Source organism: Protopterus annectens, chromosome 2.part0 (genome assembly GCF_019279795.1).
Source record: "Protopterus annectens isolate FY-2018-M chromosome 2.part0, PAN1.0, whole genome shotgun sequence".
NCBI lineage: Eukaryota > Metazoa > Chordata > Ceratodontiformes > Protopteridae > Protopterus > Protopterus annectens.
Genome location: NC_056728.1, coordinates 121,066,037 through 121,073,407, shown reverse-complemented (window position 1 = coordinate 121,073,407; position 7,371 = coordinate 121,066,037). Strand labels below are relative to the sequence as shown.

Sequence of the window (7,371 nt, the reverse complement as noted above, 5' to 3'; positions counted from 1 at the left end):
GGAAAAGCTTCTATCCATTTAGAAAACATGTCTACAATAACTAAACAAAACTTCTTCCCTTCACATTTATTCAATTCTATGAAATCCATACAAATAGTATGGAACGGGTATGGTGGTATAGGAAAACTTCCTTGCTTGGTTTTAAATGCTCCTTGTGCATGGTGCTTGTTACAAGTATGACAAGCTGCACAAAATTTTTTGTGTAGTTTATGTATCCATATGTTTGGAATATTTGATTTACTAACTGTACCATCCCCCCTGTTGAGACATGGCTCTGCCCATGGCTCAACAAAGCTGCATATCTAAATAAATTAGACGGCAATATAGGTCTTTTCTCTTTGGAAATGTACAGTCCATTCTCAAGAATTGCACCTCGTTTTACCCATTTTTGTTTTTCTGCTTTTGTAGTAAGCGTCTGCATTGTTTTTAACATGTCTAAATCTAAAATCTCAGAGGGTTGTAATTCCTCGTTCAAAAGTAAAGTTTCTGAGTCTGAGGCTGCTTGCTTTGCAGCTGCATCAGCTCATGCACTGCCTTTCGAAATCCTATCCTGCTGTTTTGTATGAGCTACACATTTACAAATAGCTACTTTGGTAGGTAACTGAATAGATTCTAATAACTCCAAAATAAATTGCGCATGATTAATAGGTTTTCCACTGGATGTTATCATTCCTCTATTTTTCCATTGTTGTGCAAATACATGTACTGTAGAAAAAGCATACTGACTGTCAGTATATATGTTTACACACTTGTTTTTTGCTAAAGTACATGCTCTCATCAAAGCTATCAACTCTGCTGCTTGTGCAGATAAGTTGTGTGGTAAGGATTGAGCTTCTAAAATTTCAGTGTCTGTAACTACTGCATATCCCACCAGATTCTTCCCTGTAGGACCCCTTCTGCATGAGCCATCCACATAATATGTCACCTCGGCATTATCCAAGGGCATATCTGTAAGATCTTGTCTAGGTAAAGCTAACTGTTCAATTTTCTGCAGGCAGCTGTGTGGTCTGCCCTCCGCAGGAGTTGGAAGTAATGTTGATGGATTCAATGTCGTACATCATTCAATTGTCATATGAGGTTGGCTCAGCAGTATAGTCATACATGAAAGATGTCTGGCAGGGGAAAGGTATGCCACTTTCTCTTGAAGTAAAATTGTTGCAACTGCATGAGGCACTCTCAATGTGAGAGGGTGGAATAACACCACTGAGGCCGAAGCCTTTACTGCCATTGCGACTGCAACTACTGCTTGTACACAGTGTGGCAAAGATCGTGCCACTGGGTCTAACTGTGATGAACAGTAAACTATGGGGCGTTGCTTGTCCCCATGTTGTTGCGTCAATAGTGACGTCATGTACCCTTGCTTACAATCTATGGTCTGAAAGAGCCGTTTGTGATAATTTGGAAGTCCTAAAACTAATGAAGAAGCTATCAACTGCTTCAACCTGCAGAAAGCCGTTTCTGCTTCTGTTGTCCATTGTAAAATGTCTTGTGCTGCCATTGGTGTCTTATATATCAAGTCAGTCAGTGGAGCAGATTCCAAAGCATAATTTGGTTTCCAGCTCCGACAAAAAATAGTTGTACCTAAGAAAGACATCATTTCTTTCTTGGTTGTTGGTTTGGGTGCTTGCAAAATTGCTGTTTTTCTTTCCTCATCTAGTATTCTACCTTCATTGGATATCACATATCCCAAGTATCTAACTTGTTTTCTCCAAAGTTGTAACTTACTTTTGTTTACTTTGTGTCCTTGTATTGCTAAAAATTTCAATAATGCTACAGTATCCTCCCTGCACTGCTGCTGGGTGGGGGCTGCTAGCAAGATGTCATCTACATAAAGTAGAATTTGACTACCTCCCGGTGGGGTAAGCCTGCCAGGTTGCTAGCCATTTCTTGTGCAAAAATTGTTGGGCTCTCACAATATCCCTGTGGTAGTCAAGTATACATATACCTTTTACCCTGAAATGTAAATGCAAACCAATATTGACTATCAGGATGTATAGGTATTGAAAAGAAAGCATTGCTAATATCTACCACAGAGAAATACTTCTGTTGCGGTTCTAAATTGTTTAACAAAGTATGTGGGTCTGGCACCGTAGGTGCTCTAGGTATTACTGCATTATTTACAGCTTGTAAATCTTGTACCATCCGCCATTCCCTGTTTGCTTTTTTAACAGGAAATAGGGGTGTATTACATGGTGAATCAGGAGATTCTACCAGTACTCCTTCTTTGAGTAATGCTGCTATTATAGGCTTAATTCCTATTTCTGCATCCTTTCTCAAAGGGTATTGTCTTTTCTGTGGTCTAAAAGCTGACTTTGGGGTAATTGTGACTGGTCCTGCTGTTTGAATAAGTCCTACATCTGACTTGCCTGTTGACCAAAGAGTTGCTGGAATTTCACATAAGGCCTTTTCTTCTTCTTCTAATAAAAATGCTAATCAGCTGTCCTCGCTAGATTGTAAGTGTACAGCTGGATGTGTCTGTGTCAACCAATTCAGTTTTTGTTTTTGTATCCCTTGTTCTGACAGTTCTAAATCAGTCTGTTTCTCCCATCTTGTTACTTTTTCTCCTAAGTCTGCCCATTTCACACTTTTGTTCTTTGTCAAGCTGACATGTAGCAACCGATTTGATCTATACAATGCAAGGAATTCTTGAGGTAATGAACAGCTAACTACACTGTTCCCCTCTGTATCCCAGTACAAAGTACGCAAAACATTTTTTAATTGTTGTTCATACGGGGAATCAGTTGTTTGGTTCTCAGGAACCGACATACCGCTATGATTATTAAAGCATTCTAATAATCTAGCATAATATCCATCTATTGTCTCATTTTCCTGTTGTATGCATTGATTAATGCAAGTCCAGTCTGCTCTAGGTTTCCATTTCTCAGAGATTCGGTCTGTCAGACCTTTCACTCTGTTGTCTAACTCTGCGTCACTATGTGGGAGTGGCCTAAGTTCTGCATTACGAGGATTCTAGGTGCCACAAATCATGTGCCAATCTGGACCTATAATTTGTCTTACTACTTTGTCGACTTCTTCCCCATTCAAGTGGTAACTTAACTTCATGCCTTGTAAATCTTCTACAAATTTCGTAAAATTAACTTTCGGATGGGGGATTCCCTCAGTAGCCTTCCGGATGTCTTCCGGTGTCCATTGTCTATATACTAAGAGTGTTGGATCCTGCCCTTCCTGTCCTGCCTGAGGATTTGGAACTTCTATAAGTGGGCATATTTCTTCCTCACTCTCATCCTGTAGATTTCTCTCTATCTGGTATGATTCTGTGTCACTATGTGTTTTACGTGTTCGGGACCTAGTCTCAATAGGATCTCTAACAAATGGTTGTGGTCTTACTGAAACCTCAGGATAACGCGGAGGCGGACCAGCCTGTCCACTCGCTTCATATCCTGAAAAGGGTAAGGGAGGGGGTAAGGGAGGAGGAGGAGGAGCTGTAGCTATTACCAAGTTATTATCCTCTTTGTCTAAAAATAATGTTTTTGAATTTTTAAGCTTCTGTTCTCTACGATTTGCTTCCTCAATCCACCTGTGTGCTTGAGGTATGCCTAGTTGGTGTTGCTTTTTTGCCTGATCTCCTGCATCAGATTTAAGCTGTTTAAGGAGTTTAACTAGTGAAAGTTTATCTAGTTTACCATCAAATTCATATTTGTTAACCCATTTCGTATAATACCTAACATTATCAGCATGCTGTAATTGCATGTATTTTGCGTCTTCGGTTAGGGGTGGATCTCGCAAAGTTTTAGTGCACTGATTACCCATGTCAAAGAAAATGTTATGTAACCCTTTATTTATCACGTGATGTCAAATTCTTAGTTCCTGTTTACAGTTTATCTAGAATAACTGTCTACCTTATTCTGTTACCCTGATCTATGACAAAATATACAGTACTTCCTTTTGTCCCTGATCTGCAAAAACAAATCTTGACAATAATATACTGTAACCTAGTCCCTGATCTAAAACAGAAAAAAGGCAAATTCTTCCTACCTGAGCCTCCTGGTCTTGAAAATGTTCAAATTCTGCTCTTCGGCCACAGATCAGAAAGTGGCCAGCCTCTTTACACACGACAATTCAGTCGGAGGTTTTTTCACTCAAGAAGAACCATTTTGGTAACTTCTCCTGCGCAGTATTCGACCACCGATACACTCTGATCTGCAGCTTACCAAGGGAATTCCGTCTCGAAAGGACCAAACTGTTAAATAAAAAATCAGAATTCAATACACAGGAGGTTCAGATTCAAATGTTTACTAGTGTACACCAGGAGGCAAAAAAACATACAAGTACAGAATTTTGTCTGACATGATGCAGGAAGTACAGAATATTTTATAGTGTTTGCATTCAAGTTATGCCCACCTTACTGACGTGGTTAGTCACAAGGCATCTACATCACTTTTACTAACAGTATTTTATTCATCTAATAATGCTGATGCAGTATATTTAAAAAAAAACTTTTCCTTTAGATACAATACGGCCCTGCTATCCAGCTGGCCAGTCATAATGTCTTTCTGTCAAGTTACTTCTTAAAGGTCTCATATCAGTTTGAATACAATAGCAGATTCAGTCTTTAAATTCACCTCTTTGTTCACTGTTTCACTTTCCCACCAGCTGTATTTTTATCTTACAGGGACAAGTTACTACATCAGGAAAGGAAGATTTAATTATTTACAAGGACAAGTTATCTTATCAGGAAGGAGCGGAAGATTTACACATTTAATTTCCTGACCCAGCAGATAATCACTTATGAAAAGCATAACATTAAGCTTGCTGAGCTGGCAGCTGCCAGGGTCAGGGGTCAAAGCACACTGCAGTTTCAGAAGCTACTTGCATTTACACATGAATTTATCCCTTCTGTTATATGATTAATAGAATAAAATGCATTATAAACTACCTTGCTTTTAAACTAGCATTTCACATATATTTAAATACATATTTTTCTAACACAGGAACTTTGCATTCTTCCGGTATAGAGATGGGCCCTTTAGGGGGTGAGAGGGAGGTAAAGTTAGCACTGAACCTATCTGCCAGGATGTTGGCAATATCAGTTGGTTCTGTATATTTAGTGCCATTGTGCTGTAACTCTGAGCAGATCTGAATGTTGTCATTGAGATTCTTGACATAGCTATAGAATGCTTTGTGGCTGTCTTTAGAATCAGTGGCAATTTGGTTTTCATAGCTAACTCTGGAGGATTTTATGAGGGATCTCAGCCTCAGTTTTTTACTGAGGCTGACCAGTGAGTTCCTCCAATCATGGGATTTTACTCTTTTTTTGAAACAGTTTCTTTCTTCTGTTGTAGAGATTGTTTATGGCAGGGGACCAACAGATTGGCTTCCATTTTTTGGAGGATAGCATCTTGGTTCTGTTAGGGATTGCATGATCCATGCACTCATGTAATTGCTTATAAAGTGCATTTGTGTAGGATTCAGCAGTCATACCTCTATTGTCTGTCTGCATGGGTGTTGTGAAGTTTGCCACTTCTGCCTTCAAGATCAGCTCTAACTGTATGTGCCTGTTTAGAATCATCATCTTCTTTCAGCTTTTCCCATTAGGCGTTACCACAGTGTATCACCTGTTTCCATTTCTTCCTGTCCTCTGCATCTTGCTCTGTCACACCAACCACCTGCATGCCCTCTCTCACCACATCCATAAATCTTATCTTAGGCCTTCCTCTTTTCCTGTTACCTGGTAGCTTCATCCTTAGCATCTTTTTCTCAATATACTCAGCATCCCTCCTCAGCACATGTCCAAACCAACATAATCTTGCCTCTCTGGCTTTGTCTCCAAACCTCCAACCTGGGCTGACCCTCTAATATACTTATTCCTAATCCTGTCCACCCTCATCACACCCAGTGCAAATCTTAACATCTTTAACTCTGCCACATCCAGCTCAAACTCCTGGCTTTTTGTCAATGCCACTGTCTCCAAACCATATAACATAGCTGGTCTCACTACTCTCTTGTAGACCTTCCCTTTCACTCTTACAGGTACTCGTCTTTCACAAATCACTCCTGACACTCTTCTCCACCCACTCCATCCTGCCTGTACTCTCTTCTTCACCTGTCTTCCACACTCACCATTACTCTGAACTATTGACCCCAAGTATTTAAACTCACCCACCTTCGCCACCTCTACTCCTTGCATCCTCACCATTCCTCTATCCTCCCTTTCATTCACACACATATATTCTGTCTTAGTCCTGCTGACCTTCATTCCTCTTCTCTCTAGAGCATATCTCCATCTCTCCAGGGTCTCCTCCACCTGTTCCCTACTCTCACTACAGATTACAATATCATCTGCAAACATCATAGTCCACGGGGACTCCTGTCTGATCTCGTTTGTCAACCTGTCCATCACCATTGCAAATAAGAAAGGGCTCAGAGCTGATCCTTGATGTAACCCAACCTCCACCTTAAATGCATCTGTCACTACCACCATAGACCTCACCGCTGTCACACTACCCTCGTACATATTATGTACCACTCTTACATACTTCTCTGCCACTCCTGACTTCCTCATACAATACCACAACTCCTCTCTAGGCACCCTCTCATATGCTTTCTCTAAGTCTAGAAAAACACAATGCAACTCCTTCTGACATTCTCTGTACTTCTCCATCAACACTCTCAGAGCAAACATTGCATCTGTAGTGCTCTTTCCCGGCATGAAACCATACTGCTGAGCACTAATCATCACGTCCCTTCTTAACCTAGCTTCCACTACTTTTTCCCATAACTTCATGCTGTGACTGATCAGTTTAATCCCTCTGTAGTTACTACAGCTCTGCACATCACCTTTATTCTTAAAAATTGGTACCAAAAAACTTTTTCTCCATTCCTCAGGCATCCTCTCACTTTCCAAGATTTCATTAAACAATCTGGTTAAAAACTCCACTGCCATTTCACCTAAACACCTCCATGCTTCCAGAGGTATGTCATCTGGACCAACAGCCTTTCCATTCTTCATTCTCTTCATAGCTATCCTTACTTCCTCCTTGCTAATCCATTGTACTTCATGATTCACTATCCGTACATCATCCAACCTTCTGTCCCTCTCATTGTCTTCATTCATCAACCCCTCAAAGTACTCTTTCCATCTGCTCAACACACTCTTCTCACTTGTGAGTGTTTCCCTCATTATCCTTTATCACTCTTACCTGCTGCACATCTTTACTAGCTCAGTCCCTCTGTCTAGCCAGTCGGTACAGGTCCTTTTCTCCCTCCTTAGTGCCCAACCTTTCATACAACTCTTCATATGCCTTATCTTAGCCTTCGCCACCTCTTTCTTTGCCATGTATCTCAGCTCCTTATACTCCAGTCTACTTTATTCATCTCTCTGACAATCCCACTTCTTCTTTGCCAACCTCT

General features: G+C 40.5%; 1 non-coding gene across 1 annotated transcript; it reads left to right on the top strand.

The window, feature by feature from the left end:
* Window positions 1-5,184: 5,184 nt before the first annotated feature.
* On the top strand, window positions 5,185-5,299 carry LOC122793819. The gene has a single exon (XR_006363548.1). It is a non-coding gene; the product is annotated as a U5 spliceosomal RNA (small nuclear RNA).
* Window positions 5,300-7,371: the final 2,072 nt, after the last annotated feature.